The sequence below is a fragment of the Macaca thibetana genome, chromosome X (assembly GCF_024542745.1).
Source record: "Macaca thibetana thibetana isolate TM-01 chromosome X, ASM2454274v1, whole genome shotgun sequence".
Lineage (NCBI taxonomy): Eukaryota > Metazoa > Chordata > Mammalia > Primates > Cercopithecidae > Macaca > Macaca thibetana.
This window is the reverse complement of record NC_065598.1, coordinates 3,038,094-3,065,676: the sequence shown is the minus strand read 5'-3', so window position 1 is coordinate 3,065,676 and position 27,583 is coordinate 3,038,094. Positions and strand designations below refer to the sequence as shown.

At 41.4% G+C, this 27,583-nt stretch overlaps 1 protein-coding gene and 1 non-coding gene across 3 annotated transcripts in view; one reads left to right on the top strand and one right to left on the bottom strand.

Annotated features, from left to right (window-relative positions):
* The window catches only part of LOC126946414 (cAMP-dependent protein kinase catalytic subunit PRKX), a 219,727-nt gene that overhangs the window by 136,814 nt on the left and 55,330 nt on the right, over positions 1 to 27,583 (top strand). The window lies entirely within an intron of this gene.
* Positions 15,479 to 15,583, bottom strand: LOC126946970 (U6 spliceosomal RNA). Its single transcript, XR_007722832.1, has one exon. It is a non-coding gene; the product is annotated as a U6 spliceosomal RNA (small nuclear RNA).

Here is a 27,583-nt window from a genome sequence, read left to right as displayed (position 1 = left end):
ATAATTTTTGCAAAAGCGGTTTTAGCATTTCCTATGGTGGCCTCCCCTTTCCTTGAAACCACATCTAGCCTTACTATTTCATGAATGCATGTCTACTATTCATTTATTCCATGATAGCAGAGTTAGATTGGATACCTACTGTTTCCATCCCTGTTACGGTCCCGTGCACAGATGCAAACCTGTGTCAGGTATTACTATCCTCTATGCTAAAGGAAAGAGTTGAGAAAAGGGTAAATTAGAATTCTTAGAAATAAGAAGAGGACTACTTTTAGAACAGAATAATTGGAAAATTAGTATCCTTCAAAGAATCTAGTCCAAATAGTTATGGATTCCAAGAAAGAGTACAAAATGGGAACATTTTGCTTTGTAACCAAGTAGTTGTGGGTTAGTGGGAGTGATTACACTTTAGTTTTGGTTCTCTTAAGGCAGAATAATTATTATTATATGTTTTCATGGTTTTTTTTTTTTTAAATGGGACTGATTAAATGTAAGGCCTCTTCATTTATTTTGTAAATGCCTCGGGCTGGATTATTTTAGAATCTACTTCAGGGTTATAAGGTGGTGCCTGGGGCACCTGATAAACTCACATGTTTTCATTTTGTTTCAGAAAATCCAAAAGTAGAAGTCACCCTTTATTTCTAATTCATTTCAATTCCATGGCAGATCTTTCCTTACATATTTAAAAGATGTGTTCTTATTTTCAGATAATTTAAATAGCTGAACGTCATATTTCACAATGAGAAGATCTTATGCTTATTTTAGTTTTATTTTTTGAGACAGGGTCTTGTTCTGTTGTCCAGGCTGGAGTGCAGTGGTGCGATCATGGCTCACTGCAGCCTTGACCTCCTGGTCTTAAGTGATCCTCTTGCCTCAGCCTCCCCAGTAGCTGGGACTATAGGTCCACAACACCACGCCTGGCTAAGTTTTAAAATTATTTTTGTATAGATGATGGGTTCTTGCTGTACTGCCTAGGCTGGTCTCAAACTCCTGGCCTCAAGCAATCTTCTTACCTTGGCCTCTCTAAGTGCTGGGATTGCAGACGTTAGCCACCGCCCCTAGCGTTGTATGTTTAGCTACAAATGACGGGTATGAATTTTTAAAGTTACAGATACCCTCAGAGCAAATTGTCAGTGTTGGAGAGGGAAGATAGAACCCTAAGCAGACTGTAATGCAACAATATCTGGCTTCTAGTTTCTTCAGAAGGCCAATGGTGAAATATTCCTCTCAGACCACAATGGTGTCATTGTCATCATAATGACTGGCTTCCAATAGTTTCTTCAGAAGGCCAACGATGAAACATCTCTCCCAGACCACAGTGGTATCATTGTCATACCCTATGGCACTTTAACAACACAACACAACAAAACAGCAGTAGTTTCAGCTCATAAAATTTGGGTTGCCAGATAAAATACAGGACACTCAGTTAAATTTGAATTTAGGGTAAACAGTAAATCTTATTTTAGTGTAAGTATATCCCATGCAACATTCGGGTCATACTTATGGCGGTGGGTAGGCTGTATTTTTATTTGCTACACTGACAGCCCTACCTAAAGGGCAGTGTTGCGAATTGTTTGTGACAGATGAATGATCAGCTAGCGTTCCCCATATGCTTTTACTAAAAAAGAAGACTAAATACAATTGACTTAAAGAAAACAAATGACAAACGTTAGCAAATAAGAGAACACGCTTCCCATTTATTGAGTGGAAGGATTGGCAGAGAGAAATTGTATTTTAAAATAGCCTAAAGAGTAACAAGAAAAGTAGCTGTTTCCAGGATGCCTCCGTGGTCATTGGCTAACAGTTACATTCTTCCCCGCTAGGGCTTTATCCTGACTTGGCAAAGCTCCTCATATTGGAGAGGAAAATTATATTCAGCCTGCATTTGTTTCAGGACTGGACATTCGCCGAGCCCATTCTCCGCAGACATACAATGCATGTGGCATCCTCAGTGATTTGATGATGTAAGGTAACTACTGGAAGATAGGAATGTGTAATTTTACTAAAGTTTTTCTCTTCCTATTAATTTAGCTTCTCACATCTCATCCTGCCGTTGCAGCGGATTTAAATATTATTTTGTCTTAAAAAATAAACAGAAGATTCCCTCCTCGGTATCTTTCCGGCTTTATAATAATACGTAAACAGTTCTTTCCTGCCCAACTAATATTTATACAGGTGGAGTTGATTTCTCTGGGCAAAGGAAAGCATTTTGGATGAAAAAAAGTCAATGGCTTTTAATTTTCATGACATTTGGTTATGGGAAAACAATTGCCTAGAAAGCAAAAATCTGACTTTAAGTTAAGTATGGCCAACAGAAGAAAACCATGTCAGTTTTCAATTGTTTTTTTTTTCCCCCTTGAAACGATCACTTAGCGTAGTATCTGCAGACACCGCGGGCGTGCAGTCAGTACTCATTCCTACGTTACACAGAAAATGCGTGCAGCATGTGCTGTGTCGGTTAACAATCACAACCAATAAAATGTGCACATCCACCAGACTTTTCAGGACAACTGCATTTTTATTGAGATTCAAGAAAAGCGAGAAATCAAGAGATAGTGGAGAAAGCAAGAGATAGTGTATCTCTTCCCATCTTGGAGAATAAAAAGAAGGAAAGGAGACACATGTCTGTGAGACATTTCCAGGGTCCCATGACAATGCTGGTGATGGAACTGAGAGCCATTAACATTTTCCCCTGAATTCAGATTCTGAGAAAAAAAGGGAAAGAAAAAAGAACTGCCAGAATCAGGATGCACAGAAGGCAGCAGTTGCTCTTGCATTTAGTAATGGGGAACGAACCACTGAAAGAATTTCCCTCTGTGGGTTTGGGACATCAACACTTTGGACTCAGGGGTAGGCTCCGTACTCACATCAACACTTTCCAGCCAGTGATCACCTGAGTTTATTTTTTGTAGGAATTTACACACTGAAATCCTATGTCAGGCGGTGGTGCTCAGGCGGTAATGTGAGCTGTGGGAAGTGGCTGTAAATACAGATGAAGCTTTGCTTGTTCATCCGCAGTCCCCTCCTATTATGTAGCCCAGTTTCTAACAGGCCAGGGACTGTACCCGTGTGTGGCCTAGGGCTTGGGACCCCTGATGTGGGGCAGTAGAGACAGAGTCATGTGTTAGAGACACAGTTCATGCACTAGAGAGACGGAGGGGAGGAAGCAGTGAGTCCCACAGAGGAGAGGCTGCCGGTTGCAGGCGTGGCAGAGTTGACCCTGCCCTAACTTAGTGCACTCTGTCTTCTGCGGTGGCTCTTTTTCTTTCTGTTCTCTTTCTGATCTTAGATGATGTCATTAGGGCTGAGCCTGTGCCTAAACTATATACTGCCAAAGCCTCTATTGCTGGAAGAAGATAATAATTGTATCTCTAACTTTTAAAAAAATATTTACTGTAAGAGAGAGAAAGCATGCCATAATGAATTGAATGAATTTGAAAAACTAAGCAGTCATATTTCACTCCTATTTTAGGAGGTAAATCCATCAGTGCATGTAAGGTGTCCATTGGTTTGGTTGGGAAAGGTGGAACAACTCAAAGTGGGGGCTTCCAGGTCATAGGTAGATATATATTGCCTATATTATTTATTTTTAAAATTTTTTTCCTTCCTCTATTTTTCCTTTCTTCCTTCCTCTCTCATTCCTGTCCTTCTTTCACCATTCTTTCCTTTCTTCATTTGTTCCTTTCTCTCTTTACTCTTTGTCTTTCTTCCTGTTTTTTTCTTTCTCTTTCTCTCCTTTCCTTCCTGTTTCTTTTTTCCTTCCTTCCTTCCTTCCTTCCTTCCTTCCTTCCTTCCTTCCTTCCTTCCTTCCTTCCTTTTTCTTTCTTTCTTTCTTTCTTTCTTTCTTTCTTTCTTTCTTTCTTTCTTTCTTTCTTTTCTCTTTCTTTCTTTCTTTCTTTCTCTTCCTTTCTCCTTCCCTTCCTCCTTCCCTCCCTCCCTCCCTTCTTTCCTTCCTTCCTCCCTCCCTCCCTACAATCTCTCCTACTCTCTCCCCCTATCTCCCTCTCTCTTTTTCTTTTTGCATAGTTCTACAATACAAAATAGTATGAAAGGCTGTTGTCTATGTGAGAGTATATCCGCCATGGTCTAGCAAAACTTGAGTTCAAGAAACTCAACACTAACAGAGCCACCTGGGAATGAAGAGAAATGAATCTGGGCCAGCCCTTGTGTGTACTTGGGTGGTGGAGAGTGAGATAACTTTGGTAGAAATTGTTGTGTTTGATTGCGGAGACAGAACGTGCCACATTGGAGAAAAGAGGGGATCTCTGGACTTTCATGGGAGCACACGATTTTTATGGACAGTATTTGAGGATTGAGGGGAACTTGTAGGAAGAAACGATGGAGAAGTTAAAGTCACTCAACTCCCTCTTCCTGGGTTGGAAGGGTAGGTGCCACCACTAACAAGCATCACCTAATAGAGCAGATGGGACAGGGCTGAGGTGCAGGGAAGGCTTTAAAAAAAAAAAAAAGACAGGTGCCAAACTTGGAAGAAAAAAAATACAATTGATGGCAGCAATCAATAATCAATAAACTTCCCAGGAAGTCCTACCTGCACATGACTCAGCCTTTACTTTTTTATTTTTATTTTTACTTTTATTTTTGAGACAGGGTCTTGCTCTGTTGGCCAGGCTGTAGTGCAGTGGCAAGATCTTGGCTCACTGCAACCTCCTTCCTGGCTCAAGCAATTCTCCTGCCTCAGCCTCCAGAGTAGCTGGACTACAGATACATGCCACTGTGCCCGGCTAACTTTTGTATTTTTAGTAGAGATGGGGTTTCACCATGTTGCCTAGGATGGCCTTGAACTCCTGGCCTCAAATGATCCACCCACCTCAGCCACCCAAAGTTCTGGGATTACGGGCGTGAGCCACTGCACCCACCAGCCTTTGCATTCTTATATTGGATCCCCTTCCTTCCCAGTGTTCCATCTCATTCTTCCCCTTTGCTCCTGGAGAGCACATCCTAGAGAAATTATAACAGAGGTGCGTGAAAGGACGCTTTCCGGATATTCCACGTGGCGTGAGAATATGAAGGTCAACTCAGGCAGGCATCACTCTACAAGTTCCTAAAATGTGTCAGATGCTTACCATGAACAGATAAGCAGCAAAATTGTTGCATATTCAGCAACATCATTGAGTCTTGCAAACATTTTTGTTGAGTGAGTGATATTAATAACCGGAATGCTATTTATAGCACAATACCATTTCTATAAATGAAAAACATACACTCATAAGGCAGCACCATGCATTTTATAAACCACAGGCACAGTTAAGGGCCATGTGTCAAACAGATTTCATGGAGGGACTGTGAGTTGCCAGGAGTGGAGATCTGGGGGTGAATGGGGAAGAAACAGATTAACAAGGGACGGATCTCACCATAAGTGGTGGTGATTGTGAATAAGAAGCACAGTCATCTCAATCCTTGGTACTGACATTCAAATTAGAATGACCACCCAAAAAAGTATGAATAATTAGGATTTGGCCAGGTGAACAGAAAGGGATGGGGAAGAAAAGAAGAGTCTATCATTGGTTGGAGGTTAGAAACAACATGCTGGATCTACTTCAAGGCTTATCCACTTTGGTGCTACCACCATTTACGGCTGGATAATCCTTTGTCCTAGGGGATTAGCCTGTGCATTGTAGGATGTTGAGCAGCATCCCTGGGCTGTACCCACCAGATGCCACTAGTGCCCCCAATGTGACAGCCAAAACTCTCTCCAGACATTGCTCCCTATCCTCTGCGGGTGATGGAGAGGGAATCTTTGCTTTTGAGGATGACCAATCGAGGGAAATCAAGATCGAAAGAGAGGAGACAGAAGAGTAGAGTCTTGGGTGTCTTACAAAAAACTTGGGATGTTATTTTGAACCATCTGCAGAATTCCAAGAGGGGATTTCATCAGATTGGCATTGGGAAGTGTTGCCTGAGTGCTTAGAGCTCTTCAATCACTTGAGGTCACATTTCCCTTTTCTACCCAGATGAAAGAGCCGAAGTCATTCCACTGCAACAGGGACTTTTTCATGACCTTCCCAATATTTCCAAGGCTATCTGGAAGTGGATATTGGCAGCAGTGGCACTTACATTCTCCAAGATACGTTCACTCCAAATTCTGGCTCTTGGTGCAACCACTATGTCCTTCCTTCCTGCTTCATATTATCTGTGTTCAGAGCCCTGCCTTCATCATTCCCCTTGTTTCTCTTTGCCTCTTCTTTGTTAAACCTGTAGACATTACATTCTTGTTAGTGACACAGTGAGAGCACCGTAGACATTACAACACCGAACGCCAGACCTTGCTGATTGTAAAACTCCCTTCACCATCCCTATCAAGGAGAATCACTCCATGCTTCTTTATCTTTAAGACCTGGGGTGCTGTTGCCATCCTGGTCTATTTGAGGTTCTTTCCCATTTACCTTCTCCCTTTTCAAGGACTGCTGCTAGGCAACAACCCCCAAATTCCTTTGCTCTGTCAGGCAAAGCAATTCTGCTCCCTTTGATGCATTTTCCTGACATAGACACTGGGATACACATCTTAGGTTTATCTCTCTTCCCTTTTGTATTAGTCTGTTTTCGTACTGCTATAAAGAACTGCCCAAGACTGGGTAATTTATAAAAGAAAGAGGTTTAATTGACTCACAGTTCCACATGGCTGAGGAGGACTCAGGAAACTTACAGTCATGGAGGAAGGGGAAACAGGCATCTTCTTCACAAGGCAGCAGGAAGGAGAAGTGCTGAGCAAAGGGGAAAGAGCCCCTTATAAAACCATCAGATCTCATGAGAACTCACTCATTATCATAAGAACAGCATGGCAGAAACCATCCCCACTATCCAATTCCCTCCACCTGGTCTCTCCCTTGACATGTGGGAATTATGGGGATTACAATTCAAGATGAGATTTGGATGGGGACACAAAGCCTAAGCATATCACCTTCCCTCGTCTGTCTCTGCTGGTCCTAATCTTACAAATTGAGGTGCAGACAGAGAATGGAGAAAGCCAACAGGAGAGTGAAATCATGGGACATACATAAAGATATGGTACAACCCTCAGAAACAGGAGAAAAGAGGTAACGTTCAGGGGAGTGTGTATCGCTGGGGAAGGAAGCTGAGCATTTTTTACATGTGTGTAGCTTGGAGAAAGCAGATGTGCAGAGCTGAGGTTATTACCCAGTAGTTGTGGGCAAAACAGGGCTTGCCAGCCTATATATGTGGTCTTTGAGATGCTGAACTCTTCAAAATGTAATAAGAATTTGTGAATTATAAAACTACTGTATCGGGTGATTTCCCTTAAAAAAAATCTCACCATCTCTGGCTGACATCCTGGAGTATGAACTTTCAGTTAGAGTTGATTCAGTGTGATTCAGCATGCAGTTCTAGGTACTGGCATTCACACCTGCATCTCCTTAGCCCATGCTGCCTCAGCCATTAACTCACTGCTAGACATTTGAGTGTGCAAATCCTCAGCCACTTCCATTCACTATCCAGATCTTATCAACATGACCTTACATATTAGCCCACTATTTTAGAATTTGAAATATTGCCTTTCTATCATGATTACTTTTATCATGGGCATTAAGGTTCAAAATTAATGCATTCTTTGTCATGTCTTCAAATTCATTGGGCTGCTTTCGTCTGTTGACTTAGGTCTTCCATCAATTAAAAAAAAATTATTCTACTATTTCTTTTGGTTGAATATGCTTGTCTTCTTGAATGATTTCTTTTATATAGTCTTGCTGAATCTCTTCTCCATATTAAGACATAATAAAACAACAACAAATGTATTATCGTTTTCATTTACATTAAACTGTTCTCTTGAGTTTTGAACTTGGTGAGTTTTCTTCCATTTCTCAGTCTTGATATTGTGCAGGATGTAATCTGACATTTGCCACTTCCTAAGAAACTTCACCCACATCAAGGCAGATTTTCATGTCTATGCAGTTCACCATAATTTTACTGTATTTTGCATACTTTCACAATAAGCCTGTTTCAGAAATAGCAATTATCTCTCCTCCAGGAGTCCTCATCCCTCTTTTGGATGACTAGTAGTTTTTCTCTGTTGAAAGGATTTGTTAAAAAGGAGGCTTAGTGGAGTGGACATCACTCAGAAACCATTGTTATTTTTCTTTTCTTTCTCTTCCTCTTCCTCTTTCTCTTTCTCTTTCTCTTTCTCCCTGCCCTTCCCTGCCCTTCCCTGCCCTTCCCTTCCCTTCCCTCCCTCCCTCCCTCCTTTCTTTCTTTCTCTTTCTTTCTTTTTCTTTTTCTTTCTTTCTTTCTTTCTTTCTTTCTTTCTTTTTCTTTCTTTCTTTTTTTTTTTTCTTTCTTTCTTTCTTTCTTTCTTTCTTTCTCTTCTCTTTCTCTTTCTCTTTCTCTTTCTTTCTCTCTCTCTCCCTTCCTTCCTTCCTTCCTTCCTTCCTTCCTTCCTTCCTTCCTTCCTTCCTTCCTTTTCTTTCTTTTCTTTCTTTTCTTTCTTTTCTTTCTTTCTTTCCTTTCATCTTGCTCTGTCACCCAGGCTGGAGTGCAGTGGCCCGATCTCTGCTCACTGCAAGCTCCGGCTCCCGGGTTCACACCATTCTCCTGCCTCAGCCTCCCAAGTAGCTGGGACCACAGGCACCTGCCACCATGCCAGGCTATTTTTTTTTTTTTGTATTTTTAGTACAGACGGGGTTTCACCATGTTAGCCAGGATGGTCTCGATCTCCTGACCTCGTGATCCGCCTGCCTCAGCCTCCCAAAGTGCTGGGATTACAGGTGTGAGCCACTGCGCCAGGCCCCTTTCTTTCTTTTTTATGAGGTGGAGTGTCACTCTATCATGCAGGCTGGAGTGAACTGGTGCAGTCTTGGCTTACTGCAGCCTCTGCCTCCCTGGTTCAAGCAATTCTCTTGTCTCAGCCTCCAGAGTAGCTGGGATTACAGGCACGTGCCACTGCGCCCGGCTAATTTTTGTAATTTTAGTAGAGATGGGGTTTCATCATGTTGGCCAGGCTGGTCTTGAACTCCTGACCTCAAGTGACCTGCCCTCCTTACCCTACCAAAGTGTTGGGATTACAGGCGTGAGCCAGCGCACCCAGCCCACTGTTCTTTTTCTAGCCTTCCGGTTGTGAGTATTCATCGCATGGTCAATCCTTCATTGCAACTCCTTGGGCATTAATGAGAATCCATTTTATGTTTCTTTTCTACTCTCTTTTTTTTCCCCCTGGCTTTCTTGGTCCATTTGGACTGCAATTATAAATTTCCTTAGACTGGAAAATGTATAAACAGTTGAAATTTATTGCTCACACTTCTGGAGGCTGAAAGTTCAAGATTAAGGTGCCAGAAGATTTGGTATCTGATCAAGGTTCTCTGCTTCAGAGATGGTGCCTTTTTGTTGTGTCCTTCCATGGTGGAAAGGACGTCGGAGCCCTCTGGGGTCCCTTTTCTAAGGGTACTCATCCTGTTCATGAGGCTCCACCCTCAGAATCTCATCACCTCCCAAAGGCCCCACCTCATAACACCATCTCCTTGGGAATTAGGATTTCAACATCTGAATTTGGGGGTAACACAAACTTTCAGACCGTAGCACTGGTTTACTGCTCTTTAGGGTTGGGGAAAGGTGGTTTGCCGATTACTTCTCCATAACCCTTCATTTTCCTTCTGCCAAATTCTGAATGGGATAAATTCTGTGAAGTTTGGGTAATACTGTGGTATTTTGCCTAATGATATGGGTTTTCCTTGGAGATCTGTGGGTTTATATGCCCAGTCTCCTGCTACCATCCTACCTAGAAGTTTGTTCATATTTTTATATTTGTTTATTTATATTATATATAAGGAAATTGTATTCTTATTTTTATTCTGTGCCCAAAATACAGTACAACTCCCTAAACATTTGTCTCTTAATTTAATTTGGAAAAGACATTTTATTTCCAGAATGAGACAAAATTTTATTTGCTCTAGAATTAGCACCAACCTTTCTTAGTGCTATCTGCTTTACCAATATTTCTGTTTTTTTGAGACAGAGTCTCGCTCTGTTGCCTATGCTAGAGTGCAGTGGCGCAATCTTGGCTCACTGCAACCTCTGCTTCCCGGGTTCAAGCGATTCTCCTGCCTCAGCCTCCCGAGTAGCTGGAATTACAGGCACATGCCACTGTGCCCAGCTAATTTTTGTATTTTTAGTAGAGACCGGGCTTCACCATGTTGGCCAGGCTGGTCTTGAACTCCTGACCTCAAGTGACCCACCCGCCTCAGCCTCCAAAAGTGCTGGGATTACAGGCATGAACCACCGAGTCCAGCCTTTTCCAATATTTCTTATTAAATCTCTTATAGTTTTTATAAAACGTTCAAGCCTAAAGGAAATAAATAACAGAATTTTAAAAATTCCGTGGTGCAAATAAACAGTGGACTGATGCAACATCTTGTTCTAGCTTTTCTGCCTTAAAATATATGTATATTGTATGAATTCATTTGTGTTTCTTTCCACTGTGACCATTTTAGTTTAAGCCTCCATCCCCAGCTTCCTGGCTCTACTGGAAGAACCCCCTGTTCCTCTCATTATAAACTTCCTCCAAACTATTCTCCACTTATCATCCATCGAAGCCTTTGAAATCATGAATTACTCTCTATAATCTCTTCTTTTTGCACTTAGAATAAGAGAATAATAATAATAACAATAAAGTGCCAACACTTAACCAAGTCTCACAAAGCCCTGTATAATCCTATCCTTGTCCAACCCTCTGGCTCACACTGTGTTACTCCTCTTTTGTTCCCAGAGAAAAGGTAATTTTCTTGAACAGTAAATAACAGACAAGATGAATGGGAAAATATCCCATTACACCCTTATGCCCAAGAGAAAATATGACAAGTTTTGCTGAGATCCCTCTGGCTAAAAAGTTGCTAATGATAATGAAAACAAAAGGAGAAATTACTTCAACAAATGCAATTTGCTAAAGAGAAAAATAAAAAAAAATTTTTTTGCAAGAGTGTTCTTTTCTCCAAATTGATGCAATATAGATGTAATTTGGCGTGTCCAATGCAGTGACCTCTGTGGGCCAGGACACCGAGATGAAGACCTTGGGAAAAAGAGCTCCAGGGCTGGATCCCTGACAAAATGATTACACAACATATAAATGTGGTTAATGCCTTTAACCGCAAACAGCTGTCTCCTACATCTGTCCCTCTCCAACCACTGGGTGATGGTCAGCGGCTTGCAAATCCTAGGTGTGGTTTGTTCAGACAAGGACATCCATCTGACTTTATTACAAACTAATCTTAGGAGGAGCAAAGGCCATATTGAAACAGAAAGCCCCGATATCCGAGAGGCCGCTTTCAAATATTTCCCCGCCTTGGCTTTTGTGTTGTTTCCAGCAATTTTATTTTCCTAAGAATGTGGCTTCCACAGTACCATCTGTTTCCCTATCAGTTGCAACGCCAGGGCGTCAAGCCTGCACACGTCTTTCATCGATGTTGCAGGAGGCTCCCAATTGCACAGATATGTGAATGAATTCCCTACCCTGGAAAATCTGAAAAAGTGGATTCTCATTTGCAGAAAGAAGCGTGCATTGCTAGTGAATACAAAAAGTGAAATCCACAAAAACATTTCAAAAGGCTATTTGTACTGCAGTCATCTCTGACCACTAATGCTGGTTTTAGGGATGGAAAACGTTCGTGCATTCTCAAGCACAGCACATTCTTCTTTCTTTGAAGAAGGGAACATTTAGGAGAGACTATCTTGAAGCCCAAGTTAATTGGGCTTTTGCTTGTCTAACCTATAGGAAGTTCTTTTGGGGCCTGTGAAATGATTAATAAATGCAATGAACGCAAGCAAATATGTAAGGTATGGGTTTCAAAAGCACAATTATGTGGAATAAGGTTTATAGAGGTATGGCTCAGCAGCATGGCTCATGCCTGTAATGCCAACATTTTGGGGAGCCAAGGTGGGAAGATGGCTTGAGCCCAGGGATTCTAGATGAGCCTGGGCAATATAGTGAGGCCCCATCTCTACTAAAAATAAAAATTAAAAAAAATTAGTTGGGCATGGTGAGACGTGCCAGTGGTCCCAGCTACTTGGGAGACTGAGGCAGGAGAATTGCTTGAGCCCAGGAGATCAAGGCTGCAATGAGCTATGATCGTGCCACTGCACTCCAGCCTGGGTGACAAGACTGAGACCCTGTCTCCAGAAAAATTAAAAAAAAAATAAGTAAATAAAAAGGTTTATAGAGATACAAGAAGGGGAATTGTTTGGAATACAATTATTTCCCTTTAGCATTTTATGTCAGTTTTGTAACAGTTTTGATATAGGATGTGCTAAATACCTCAACTTCCGTGTTCGACATATTAGCATATGAGAATCATTTCCTTAAAGCAAATGGAAATAAGAACGTAGCACGTTGGCATGTGTACTCAGTTCACAAACAACATACACTTCACTGTTCAAAACATACGACATTGACACAACGTGAGCAGCCTGCATTCCTAGCTGAGGTTGCACCGACTCATAAACCCACAGAACTGGAAGGCAATGTAGTAAACAAGTTCAAGCCTCCCACAAGGCCTGTGAGCAGTGTCTGCTGAAATCAGCATGGCTTGAGTTACAGGTACCTCTTTTGAAGTTTGGTTGGCCTCCCGAGTTATGGAACTGAATATGTTTGCATAGGTTTATAGAACAACAGGACTAGGAAAAAACCTCAGGCCATGTTTTTCCTAATTCTGTCTAGGAATAAATGCATAAATCCTAAAATACTTTCGTGACTTTGCAGTGTCACAATTTCTTATTAGGAGCTTGGACTTCTAACCACCTTCAAAAGATGTCTCAAGTGTCATGGCTGATCCAATACAGGTCAAAACACAAAACAAGCTTAAAGGAAGCAAAAACCTGTCCACAGTATCTTAAGATCCAGTGTAGAATTAATACTTTAAAATATATTTAGCACTTCGAGACCTGACTGGGCAACATGGTGCAACCCGGTCTCTGCAAAAACTATAAAAATTAGCTGGGCATGATGCTGAGTGTCTGTGGTTCCAGCTGCTGGGGAGGCTGAGATTGGAGAATCAATTGAGCCCCCAGAGGTTGAGGCTGCAGTAAGCTGTGATTGTGCCATTGCACTGCAGCCTAGGCGAGTGAGACCCTGTCTCAAAAAATATATATAAATTTATAAATTTTATAAATATGAAATTACATATTATATATAAACTACATATAATATATATATAACTATATAGTATAAATATGTTTTTATAAAGTTGTATGAAGTTTATACAGTTTTTATAAGGTTTATACAGCTTTATAGATATTTATACAAATAAAGAATATATATTATATGTAATAAATCATATATAAAATTTATAAATTATATATAAATATGTAGACATATCTAATTATAAATGTATATAAATATATAATATAAATATATATTTATAATTGTCTATTTATAGATATAATTATAAATATTTATATATAAAATATATATATGTTTAGATATATTTAAATATAGCAGGGGAAACACTGTGTCATCTTTTGGGAGTTCACATGGTCCTGTTAAGATTTCGATCAATACTCTTTAATGGCTTCTGGTTTTCAACAAATCAAGTGCATGCTTCCTGCTTTTGTTGTAAAGTCCTCAAACGTGTGCCTCTGCCTGCATTCATGACTTATGATTTCTGTACCCCGCCCTTCACAACACCCACACTAAGTGGCTTGTCTTTCTATGTGCCAGCCCCACACCTTGCTTCCTTTACCACATGGATGTCCTCACGCTATTTGTTCCCTATGCGTTTGTGTGCAAATAAAATCCATTCTCTGATGCTGGGCATGCATGGGTCTTCCTCCATGAGATTTCGTGAAGGAAATCTTACGTACTGCTGATGTTGATTGCATTGATTGATCAATTTACAGTCCCAGAGACATATTCTATAGAGGAGATAAGTAAAAGACCAATTAACACGGACTTGCAGACCATGTACCCCAAACGTTGCCTTGTTGAAAGAAGGATTTCGTAGAGAAAACTCTCCCCGCAGCTCCCTCTGTGTGTGGTTCATATACCTCCTAGCCAGGTACAAGGCATGCCACCTTGTAATGCTCCTTCCTGCCTTATTTCTCCCACACTGTGGCATGCACCTGGCTGATGGACCACGCCTCAAAGCTGCTGAAACGCCAGCCTAAGCCACACATGAGGTAACCCATTTTCAGAATGGTCATTCCAGACACGTGGTGCCCAGATGGGAGCCGCAGTTTGAGCTTTCATTTTTAAAATTTGCTTCCACTGCAGAAATTAACATTCACATAACCGAAGCTTACAGGGAGCCTGTTTATAGTCAATACCATAGGTTAAGATTAGAGATGATGTAATTCCTTAACCATAGACATACTCTCCAAATGCATGAACACAGAGAGGAAAATAGTGTGCAGGCAGCTGTTAAATTGCTCCCTGATGACTTCCCCTCTGCCACGTGGACTCTCTTCCTTTGACATGGTCTGTCTAGTCTTGTATTAAAAATAAAATCTCCCTTATATTAACGAAATACAAAATATTAATGTATTTCAGACTCCAACTGAAATTTACACTGGAATCTACACCACCGGCTCTCCTGGGTCTCCAGTTGTAGATAGCAGATCAGTTTTCAACCTCCATAATTGCCCAGGCTGCAGTGCAGTGGCACAATCACAGCTCATTGCAGCCTCGACTTCCCAGGCTCTAGTAATCTTCCAGTCTCAGTTTCCCTGAGTAGCTGGGACTACAGTCATGTGCCTGCACACCCAGCTGTGTATTTCCTCTTATAGGGATATAAAATTATGTCATTCGTCTTCTTGTTGACTTGTAACCACCATGAAAGCATGACTCTTGTCTGTCTTATCCTCTTCCCCATCTCCAGAGCTTGGCACACACTAGCAGCTCTACAATTAGTTGTTGCATAAATGGCAAATGAAGGAGTATTGCATTCTCTGCCTAGAAGTCCCTGCCCCCTCTCCCTTCCCCAGAAGAAAACTTCTTACTGGCTAAGATGCTGTTCTCACCTCAGTGCTTCCAAAGGAGCCTCAGCAGGTCAGGGTCTATCACTTCATGTGTATTTATCCCCAAATTCAGATATTATTTGGCTCAAGGAATGCACTGCAAATATTTACAGAATGAACCATTGAACGAAGAAAAGAAACATGCATGAGCAAATTCTCTGTTTCTGTTATAAGAGGCTGTGCCAGTCAGCTATTGGCACATAATAATCCCAAAATGCAGCGGGTTAAAAAAAATCTATGTTATATACTCACTGTTATATGGGACAAAAATTCAGCCTGTACTCAATGGGTGCTTCTGAGGTCTACCAAGCAGAGGCCCAGAATGATGCTGAGAATTTTGCAATGCACGTGGCAGCTTCCATGACAAATAATTTTCTGTCCCCAAATGTCAATAGTGCGAATGTTCAACAACAAAACCCTGCTTCCTCTAAGTCTGAGTTTATTAGGTACATTTCTTTTCTTTTTTGACTTTATTTACGTGTGTGTGTGTGTGTGTGTGTGTGTGTGTGTGTGTTTAATAATGAAATGCTTCACGAATTTACCTGTCATCCTTGCATGGGCCTTGCTAATCTTATCTGTATCATTCCAATTTTAGTATATATGCTGCCAAAGTGAGCACATTAGGTACATTTTTATCTTCCAAGTCACTGCAGGCTACAGTTTTGCTCTTCCAACACAACATACCACTGGTTGCCATTTTTTTCTTGCCTTTGGTAGCAGTTACCTTACTATTTTCCCAACCTTCATTCACCACTCAGTTTCAAAGCCAATGAAGCATGTTTTAAGCTTTTGTATGAGAGCAACCCCCCACCCACTTCAGGTATGAATTTCAGGATCTGTTACCTATTTTTTTTAATATAAAATCACCTACAAGCTTAGTGCCTCAATATCACAAACATTGTATTTGCTCATATGTCTGTGAATCAATAACTTGGACTGGGTTCAGTTGGGCAGTTCTTCTGTTGGTCTTGCCTGGGGTCTTTCAGGCAGCTTCCATTATCTGGCAGCTTGATGAGACTGGATGGTCTAAGGTACATTCATGAACACGTCTGTTGGGCGGTCTTGTCTGTCAGCCTAGAGTACTGAGGCCACTCCATATAAAGAAGCCAGGGTAGCCTTTTTGAGATGAGTCACCATGAGAAAGATTCAGCTGACAGCCAGCACCAATGGCCAGCTATATGAATACACTCCCAGCTTACACCATCCATTTTCAGTCAAACTGTCAGAGGACTGGGACCACATAAGGCACCTTCAGGGAGACCCACAGAAGAACCATCCAGCTGAGCTCAGTCTGAAATTTGTGACCCAAAGAGTGATGCGCAAATAAAATGGTGATTGTCTTTAGCTACTAAGTGTTGGGGTGTTTGTTACACAGCAATAGGTAATGGATATAGGTCCTTAAGTAGCAAATAGATTACCTCATGGAAATGTGGAAACTCCCACTCCTATATTTATAATTAATTCCAACGTGGAAAAGAAGCTCACTATTGATTCTGTGAGGCTAAAACTGATGTGAAGGTAGTGGAAAGCCAGTGAGCAAGTGGTGGCTGGTTTGAGCTAAAGTGCTTGCTCAGGGAAGCATACTCTTCCTAAATTGCTGCATTGTGGGTCTGGACCAAGGTGAGCTTGGGTTTCTGAGGGGAGTTCCCTTACAGTAGGGGAAGTTACACACAGTGAAATAGACTTACAGTCACTCGTTGCTTAATGATGGGGATACATTCTGAGAAATGTATCACTGGGTGATGTTGTTGTTGTGCAAACATCCTACAGTGCACTTACACAAACCTAGATGGTCTAGCCTACTACACACCTAGGCTATATGGTGTAGCCTGTTGCTCCTATGCTACAAACCTGTACGGCATGTTCCTATACTGAATACAGTAGGCAATTGTAACACAAATCACTAGGCAACAGGAATTTTTCAGCTCCATTATAATCTTGTGGCACCATCATTTTATATGCCGTCCATCATTGGCCATACATTCTGTGGCGGTGCATGACTGTATCTGTTTTAGATAGGATTTCCTTTGTTTGTAACTTTGTTACCGGGAAGGGGGTCCTGATTCAGACCCCAAGAGAGGGTTCTTGGATCTCATGCAAGAAAGAATTGGAGGTGAGTCCATAAAGTGAAAACAAGTTTATTACAAAAGTAAAGAAGTAAAAGAATGGCTACTCCACAGGCAGATCAGCCCCAATGGCTACTGGTTGCCCATTTTTACAGTTATTTCTTGATTTTATGCTGAATAAGGAGTAGATTATTCACGAGTTTTCTGGGAAAGGGGTGGGCAATTCCGGGAACTCAGGGTTCCTCCCCTTTTAGACCATATAGATTAATATCCTGACATTGTCATGGCCTCTGTAAACTGTCATGGCGCTGGTGAGAGTGCCTTTCAGCATGTTAATGTATTATAATTAGCATATAGTGAGCAGTGAGGACAACCAGAGGTCACTCTTGTCACCATCTTGGCTGGCTTCTTTACCACATGCTGTTTTATCAGCAAGGTCTTTATGATCTGTATCTTGTGCCGACCTCCTATCTCATCCTGTGTCTTAGAATGCCGAACCTCCTGGGAATGCAGCCCAGTAGGTCTCAGCCTCATTTTACCCAGCCCCTATTCAAGATGGAGTTGCTCTGGTTCAAATACCTCTGACCACTTGAATTTGATACAGTAAAATGCCTTTGCTGCATAATCTATGGCGGTTTCTCAGCTATTAGTCTCATTGGATTTTCAAACAAAGCGCTAACCATGTACATAGTCAAGACTTGTGTGAAGAATGAAGGCATTACATTATGTGTTTGCATATCACATTTTGACTTTTGCTAGAAAGGGCCAATCTGAACTATAACTGAGATTTTTAAACATTTTTCTTTGGGGGTAATTGATTTTCTTTCATTAATCTTCTAGCTTGCATCCTTCATTCTCCTAGAAGTTAAAAGCATATATAATCTAAGGAAGATTCAGTCTGTCTCTTTTTGATTTATTTTATAATAACTCACTGAGTATTTTTTGTATGTACAAGAAGTATTCTGAGACTACTTAATATACTATTTTGATCTTTCTTCTTTTAAAGTATGAAGCCACATATATATATATATATATATATATATATATATTTTTTTTTTCCCCTAAGGGTAGGAATCTGGAAGAGATTTCAGTGATGATCAAAACAGCAAACTCATGAATTTTGAATGGTTTCTAAACCTAGAAAAAAGAACTCTCTGAACCTTCTTTGCTTTAGAAGAAAATCAGATTTTGACTCCCTGGCCTTGCACAAATGCTTATTTTTTTCTTCAATTCACCTAAGATTTAATCTTATATAATGCTTTGCTTTTCCTTCCAATTATATTTAACCTCGTTGAAACATTTCAAATATATACAAATAATCTAAAGGATCATTTTAAACTTTCTTTCCCCCAGCACAGCGAAATACTTAAAAAATATGGTTTAAATTGGGTGATGATTTTCTAGAAAAATTTCATCGCAATCAGAAGGAAGGAATTGAGCAAACTGAGGGAAACATAGGGAAATCAAAATTAAGTTTGCAGTTCTTTCTACATAAGTAAATGTAAAATTAAGTTTATAGTTCTTTCTACATAAGTCAATAAAAAATTAGCAAATATTAGTAAAACTCCCCCAAAGCTCCCCACCCCCAGTAAATGCATATGTGTGTGTGCAAGAAGCATTATAATGAAACACTTAACTTCCTTTGCCCTGAACTAGAACCAGATGCCTTGGGAGGGGGCTTGAGGCAGGCTGGCTGATGGACTTGTATTGTATTGCAAGTTATGCTAAAGGGATTTTTAGAAATGAACTGCTTTTTCCCATCTCCTTTCAGCAGTTTTCTGGAGCTGGAAATAAAGAAAAACCCCTACCCCTGACTTACTGGACCTTAGGAGTTAAAAATCACCACCTTAATTTATCATTCCTTCATTGGCAGTTGTAAAGGGAACTAAGTAGTCTATTCATTTACTCTAACATTTATTTGGTGCTACCATTTACCAGCATTGCGCCAGGGGTGGAGGAAAATCAGAGAGGAAGACCCCTGAGCCTCCAGGTGCTTTCGATGTGTGTGGTCGGGGAGTCGACACGTAAACAGCCATCATCATGGACATGGTGTGTGATGGGTACAGGGGACAGGGAGGGGCCTCAGGGAAGCTGGGCTGGCCAGGGGGCAGGCAGAAAGTGGTGTTGGGGTGAAGAGACAGAGGCGGTGAGGAAAGCTGTTCCCAGAAACACCCCCTAGGAGTGATTAGATTGGAAGGGTGGGTAGGAAGTGAATGAGGCCAGTCAGTGAATGTCCTTGTTTACCATGTCACCCATTAAAAAAAAAGTGTTTCATTTTAAATATTTGTACATTTTACAAATCTCTCTCTATCAATCTTTCTCTGTGTATATCAACATACATATAATATATGACAATAGAGATGAGAATAAATAGAAGAGACAGATAAAAATATAATAGATGACAGAGAGCTTAAATAGATTAGACTGTCACATAGATAATGATAGAAGATAAATGCATTCAATAGGTAGATGGATGGATAGATACATAGATAAATATATAGATGATGATAGATAATAGATTCAGTAGATGAATGGATAGATGGATAGATAGATATTGATAGATGATAGATTCAACAGATGGCTGGATGGATATATGATAGATACATAGATAATGATAGATGATTAGATTCAATAGATGTGTGGATGGATAGATAGGTATGTGATAGATAGATAAGGATAGATGATAGATTCAGTAGATGGGTGGATAGGTGATAAATAGCTAGCTATCTAGCTAGATAGGTACATTCAATAGATGAATGGATGGATAAATAGATGAATGGATGGATGGATAGTTATAGAAAGATGATGGATAGATGAATAGATAGGTAGATAGATTATTTTGACAGCTTTCAAAAATTTCAGCATTTAACTTACCATTTTTATTTTTCATAAGGTTTATATGAGAATTCATACTTTTCTGGATGGTTTAAAACAACTTTTGAAGATTTCAAACAAATACTCGTTGACTTATAATTTTATTTTTCTAGTAACTTTCTGAGGAATGTCTAATTTATCTGCTTTCCCATAGTCATTACAGCACTATCCACAATAGCCAAAATATGGAGTCAACCAAAGTGTCCATCAGTGGATGAATGGGTAAAGAAAATGTGATTTGTATACACAGTGGAATGCTATTAAGTCTTAAAGAAGAAAGTGTTGGCATTTGCAACAACATGGATAAATGTGGAGGACATTATGCTAAGTGGAATAAGCCAGGCACAGAATGACACATACTGCATGATCTCATATGTGGAATCTTTGTATTCTTTAGTTCAAGGTTCTCAATGTGGGTGCTGTTGACACTTGGGGCTGGAGGGTTCTCTGTGTTGTGGCCGTCCCGTGCACTTGTAGGGTGTTGAGCAGCATCCCTGGGCTCCACCCACCAGATGCTGGCAATGTCCACTCTCCAATCATAATAACCCAAAATGTCTCCAGACATTGCAAATGGCTCCTGATGGTTTGAAAGTCAAAGAGGGCACAGTACCCAAGCCTTAACATACATTTCAAAATGACTTTGAAAGAAAGAAAAAAGAAATTCAGCATCTTTAGGGACCAGATGCCCACTTAGGAGCCCTCAGTGAGAGAGAAAGACGCGTCTCACCTGGGCTCAGCGGCTCACCCTTGTCATTCCAGCATGTTGGGAGGCTGAGGTGGGTGGATCACTGGAGTTCAGGAGTTCTAGACCAGCTTGTGCAACATCACAAAACCTCCTCTCTACCAAAAATACAAAAATTATCCTGGCGTAGTGGCATGTGCCTGTAGTCCCAGGTACTTGGAAGGCTGAGGCAGGAGGATTGCTTGAGTCCAGGAGTTTGAGACCAGCCTGGGCAACTCAGTGAGACCCTATGTCTACAGAAAATAAAAATAATTAGCCAGGAATGGTGGTGCGTGCCTGTAGTACCAGCTACTCAAGAGGTTGAGGTAGGAGGATTGCTTGAGGCTGGGAGGTCGAGGCTGCAGTGAGCCATGACTGTACCACTGCACTCCAGTCTGAGTGAGACCATGTCTTTTAAAAAAAAAAAAGTATGTCTGTCCTTGCACAGACCTCGCTGTGTTTATCACATTTATCAGTGCCTTGTCTACATTCTATGGATGGACATTTGCCTTTAGTTCCCTGTCCAATCCAGCTGGATTTCATTCAGCTCTCCTTGGTCAGCGCAATAAGCACACTTTTGTCAGAGGTGTTGAAACCAGAGTGACTCCATCTTGAATAGGAGCTGGGTAAAATAAGGCTGAGACGCACTGGGCTGCATTCCCAGGAGGTTAGGCACTTAGTTAGTTACAGGATGAAATAGGAGGTCAGTACAAGATACAGGTCATAAAGGCCTTGCTGATGAAACAGGTTTCAGTAAAGAAGTCAGTCAAATCCCACCAAAACCAAGACAGTGACAAGAGTGACCTCTGGTCATTGTAACTGCTCATTATACACTCATTATAATGCATTAGCTGCTAAAAGACACTGCCACCAGAACCATGACAGTTTACAGATGTCATGACAACCTCAGGAAGTTACCCTACATGGTCTAAAAAGAGGAGGAACCCTCAGACTTACCCACGCCTTTCCTGGAAAACTCATGACTAATTCACCCCTTGTTTAGCATATAATCAATAAATAACCATAAACATAGGCAGCCAGCAGCCCATGCTGCTGCTCTGCCTATGGAGTAGCCAGTCTTTTTTTTTTTCTTTTTTTTTGAGACGGAGTCTCGCTCTGTCGCCCAGGCTGGAGTTCAGTGGCTGGATCTCAGCTCACTGCAAGCTCTGCCTCCCGGGTTCACCATTCTCCTGCCTCAGCCTCCCGAGTAGCTGGGACTACAGGCGCCTGCCACCTCGCCCGGCTAGTTTTTTGTATTTTTTAGTAGAGACGGGGTTTCACCGTGTTAGCCAGGATGGTCTCGATCTCCTGACCTCGTGATCCGCCTGTCTTGGCCTCCCAAAGTGCTGGGATTACAGGCTTGAGCCACCGCGCCCGGCCAGGAGTAGCCATTCTTTATTCCTTTACTTTCTTAATCAACTTCCTTTCATTTTACTCTGTGGACTCACCCTGAATTCTCTCTTGTACGAGATTCAAGAACCCTCTTTTGGGGTTTGGACTGGGACCCCTTTCCCGCAAAGCTTTCACTTTACATTCCTGCCATCCCTGGAGGGAGGAGGTCCTGTCTTTGCTGGAAAGCCATGCTGTGCTGGGCTATGGTTATTCGCTGTGGTTTATCTGAACCCAAAAAGAAAAACAAGTTTCCTAGGGTCACTCCTGGCCTGGAAAGATTGACCTTATGTCAGGCTGCCTTAATCCCTCCCTTCTTTCCACATTGTAGTTTGAAATTATATCAAGTGTAGAGGGAAGTGAATATCTTAGGACAGAGGCTTGAACTGGGAAAACAGATGTTATCTTCGTAATGTAAAGAAAAATCACGGGATGCTACTACAAAGAACAAACCTTCGCTTGGTGAGCAGACATTTGAGAAAGAATAGACATGCATTGCAGTTTTAGACTAGAACAGTGGTTCTTTCTAAACACTATTTTATTATTTATTATTTTTAGAATGAGGTCTTGCTCTGTTGCCCACACTAGAGTGCAGTGGTGTGATCATAGCTCACCGCAGCCTCCAAATCCCAGGTTCAAGTGATCCTCCTGCCTCAGCCTCCTGAGTAGCTGGGACAACAGGTGTGTGCCACCATGCCCAGCTAATTTTTGAAAAATTTTTGTAAAGATGGGGTTTTGCTATGTTTCCCAGGCTGGTCTCCAACTCCTGGCTTCAAGCAATCCTCCTGCCTCTGCCTCCCAAAGTGCTGGGCTTATAGGCATAAGCCACCATGCCTGGCCTAAATTTTTGTATTTTTAATCATTATGGGTACATAATAGTTGTACTTATTTACAGGGTATATGTGATATTTTGTTACACGCTTAACATGTGTAATAATCAAAGTAGGGTAATTGGGGTATCTATCCCTTCAAGCCTTTACCATTTCTTTGTGTTAGGAACATTGCAATTCCACTGTCTTAGTGATTTTAAAATATACAACGAATCATTGTTAACTATTGTCCCCCTGTTGTAGTATCAAATACTATACCTTCTTGCTTCTATCCAACTGTATTTTTGCATTCATTACCTATCCCCACTCTATCGCCTCCTCCTCGATACTCTTCCCAGCCTCTAGTAACCACCATTCTACTTTATCTTCATGAGTGCAAGTTTTTAACATTTTTACCTCCAACGTTTGAGTGAGAACGTGTGAAATTTTACATCAGGAGTGCTTTAATTTTTTTAAAATTTGAATATAGCTTTAGGGGTACACGTGGTTTTTGGTTATGTGGATGAGTGAAGTCTAGGACGTTAGTGCGCCCATCACCCAGGTGTTGTACATGGTACCTAATAGGTAGTCCTTCATCCCTCACCCCACTCACACCCTCCCACTTCAGAGTCTCCAATGCCCATTACAGTACTCTGTGTGCCTTTGCATACCCACAACTTAGCTCCCACTTCTTTTTTTGAAGCAGGGTCTCACTCTGTCACCCAGGATGGATTGCAGTGGCATGATCATGGCTCACTGCACCTTCGACCTTCTGGGCTCAAGCAGTTCCCCCTCTCAGCCTTCTGAGTAGCTGGGACCACAGGTGTGCACCACCACTCCCAGCTAATATTTTCTATTTTCTGTAGAGACGGGGTCTTACTACATTGCCCAGGCTGTTCTTGAACTCCTGGTTTCAAGTGATCCTCCTGCCTTGGCCTCCCAAAGTGCTGGCATTACAGGCATGAGCCACCATGCCCTACCAGCTCCCACTTTTGTAAGTAAGAATATGTGGTATTTGGTTTTCTATTCGTTAGTTACTTAACTTAGAAAAATGGCTTCCAGTTTCATCCAAGTTGTGGCACAATACATTATTTCTTTCTTTTTTTTCACATCAGGAGATTTTAACGTGGGTCGAGTTTGTCCCCCAGGTAACATGTCTGGAGATATTTTGGTTGTCACAACTGGGAATGGGTACTATTGGCATTTGGTGGGTGGAGCCCAGGGATGCTGCTCAACACCCTACAGTGCACAGGACACCCCACCACAGAGAGTTGTTCAGCCCCGAATTACCCAAGGTGTTCAGATTAAGAAACCCTTCACTAGGCTAGACGCGGTGACTCATGCCTGTAATCCCAGCATTTTGGGAGGCTGAAGCAGGAGGATCATTTGAGGTCAGGAGTTCGAGATCAGCCTGGCCAACATGGTGAAACCCTGTGTCTACTAAAACTACAAAAATTAGCCAGGTGTGGTGGTGCATGGCTGTAGTCCCAGCTACTCGGGAGGCTGAGGCAGGAGAATCACTTGAACCCAGGAGGCAGAGGTTACAGTGAGCCTAGATCATGCCATTGCACTCCAGCCTGGCCAACGGAGCCAGACTCCATCTCAAAAAACAAAAACAACCACCACCACCCCCACTGCCTGAAAAAATACACACACACACATACACAAAATAAGTGCAGATGCACACACACGAGCACACACATCCATCTAAAACATTCGGTAATTAAGTTGCTTGGGGCAAATGGCATTGTTTATGAAACACTACCTACCCATTTATCTGAGAAAGCTTATTTTGACTTAGAAATCCTCTTTGAAAAATGTTTCCAGTCTTATTGAGGTATGATTGCAAAATTAAAATTCTATAAAGTTGTACAACATGATGTTGTTTTGACATAGGTGTGCATTGTGGGAAAATGACCACAATCAACATATCCATCACCCCAGTTACCTTTTTTTTAAATCTTTTGAGACGGTGTTTCACTCTGTCACCCAGGCTGGAATGCAGTTGTGTGATCTCACTCACTGCAACCTCCACCTCCCGGGTTCAAGTGATTCTCCTGTCTCAGCCTCCCATGTAGCTAAGAGTGCAGGTGGCCCACCACCACGACCAGCTAATTTTTTGTATGTTTAGTAGAGATGGGATTTCACCAAGTTGGCCAGGCTGGTCTCGAACTCCTGACCTCAGGTGATCCACCTGCCTCGACCTCCCAAAGTGCGGGGATTATAGGTGTGAGCCACCACGCCCAGTCTACTTAATTTTTTTTTTTTAATTTCTGTGTGGTAAGAACATTTAAGATCACTCTTTTGCAAATTTCAAATACACAATACAATATTGTTAAGTATAGTCACCATGCTGTATGTTAGGTGTCCAGAACTTACTCATCTTATAACTGCAAGTTTGTACCTTTTGACCAACATCTTCCCAGTTTTCCTAGCCCCCAAGCCCTGGGGATCATCGTTCTGTTCCCTGTTTCTCTGGATATCCACATGCAAAAGAGTAAGACTGGACTCCTGCCTTACTTCATACAGAAAAATCAACTCAAAATGAACGTAAGGCTTAAAGGTAAAACCTGAAACCATAAAAATCCTAGAAGAAAACATAGAGGATAAGTGTCTTGACATTGACCTTGGCAGGGATTGTTTGAATATCACGCGAACAGCACGGACAATAAAAGCAAAAATATAAGCAGAACTACATCCAACTAAAAAGGCTTCTGCATAGCCCAGGAAAGTCAACAAAATGAAAAGGCAGCCTGAGGACTGGGAGAAAATATTTGCAAACCACATATCAGATAAAGGGTTAATATCTAAAATATAAGAAGCTCATACAATTCAATAGGTTAAAACAAACAAATGAAAACCCCAAATAACTGATTAAAACTAGGCAAAATACTTAAATAGATATTTTACCAAAGAAGACATAAAAATGGCCAACAGATGTACAAAAAGGTGTCCAACGTCACTAATCGTCACGGAAATGCAAATCAAAACCACCAGTGGGGCCGGGCGCAGTGGCTCTTGCCTGTAATCCCAGCACTTTGGGAGGCTGAGGCGGGTGGATCACCTGAGGTCAGGAGTTTGAGACCAGCCTGGCCAACATGGTGAAACCCCATCTCTGCTAAAAATACAAGAATTAGCTGGGCATGGTTTTGTGTGCCTGTAATCCCAGCTACTCGGGAGGCTGAGGCAGGAGAATCGCTAGAACCCGGGAGGCGGAGGTTGCAGTGAGCCGAGACCACATCACTGTACTCCATCTAGCCTGGGAGACACAGCCAGACTCTATCTCAAAAACAAAACGAAACAAAACCAACCAAACAAACAAACAAAAAACCACCATGGGATGGTGTTAGGAACCTAAGCACCTGTTAGGATGGCTAGTATCAAACAGTGAAGACAAATTGTCTTAGATGCAAGAAGGAAAAAGTGATCTGTGTTTGTCTTGCAGACGGAGTGAGGTGTGTCCTCAACAAACGGGATGGTGTTTGTTTTCTTGTCTCTGCAGGAATGTGCTTGTGCTAACGTTGAGTTATACAATGGGAAAAAATAATAAATGCACCTGTTATCATCACCATTGATTGAGTGGATTAAATTTAGAACTGAAATACGTCTCACTATAAATGACAAACAACTACAAAACACTGGGAAACTGGATTTTAAAAAATTTTTTATTTATTTTATTTATTTTTTTTACAATCAAGACATTTGCTTAGGCTGTTTTTCCTATGAGGTAGCTTTTTATAAGGGATAGAAAGTAGCAGATATATAGGATAAAAAAGTCTGAAGATCTCATTCATAACCTGAGGACTATAGTTAATAGTGTGTTGTGTTCACAATTTGCCATTGCAAAAAGATGGAACCAGCCCAAGTGTCCATTAGTCACATAAACTGTGGTATATATATAAATGATGGAATACTACCCAGCCATAAAAAGGAATGAATAAATGGCATTTTCAGCAGCCGGGATTGGATTAGATAGACTATTATTCTAAGTGAAGTAACTCAGGAATAGAAAACCAAACATCCTATGTTCTCACTCCTAAGTGGGAGCTAAGCTATGAGGATGCAAAGGCCTAAGAATGACACAAGGGACTTTGGGGACTAAGGGGGCAAGAGAGGGAAGGGGGTGAGGGATAAAAGGCTACAAATTGGGTTCAGTGTGTACTGCTCAGGTGATGGGTGCACCAAAGTCTCAGAAATCACCACTGAGGAACTTGCTCATGTAACCAAATACCACCTGTTCCCCAATAACCTATGGAAATAAAAACTAAAACAAATTTTAAAAAAGCAAAATGAAATAGTGTGTTGTATTCAAGATTTTTGCTAAATATGTAGATCATAGCTGCTCTTGCTACAGAGGAGAAAAAAGATTTGTAACCATGTGAGATGATAGATATGTTAATTTGTTTCATTATAGTAATCATTTTACCATATATGTATCCCATAAAGTCATGCTGTACACCTTTAATGTATACAATAAAATCTATTTAAAAAGTTGCAGGGCTGGGTATGGTGGTTCATCCCTGTAATCCCAGCACTTTGGGAGGACGAGGTGGATCACTTGACCTCAGGAGTTGCAGAGCAGCCTGGGCATCATAGCAAGACCCTATCTCTACAGAAACTAATAATAAGACAAAAGTTAGCCAGGTGTGGAGGTGTGTGCCTGTGGTCCAAGCTACTTGGGAAGCTGAGGTGGGAGGATCACCTGAGCCCAGGAGTTCAAGGCTGCAGTGAGCTGTGATTGCGCTACTGCACTCCAGCCT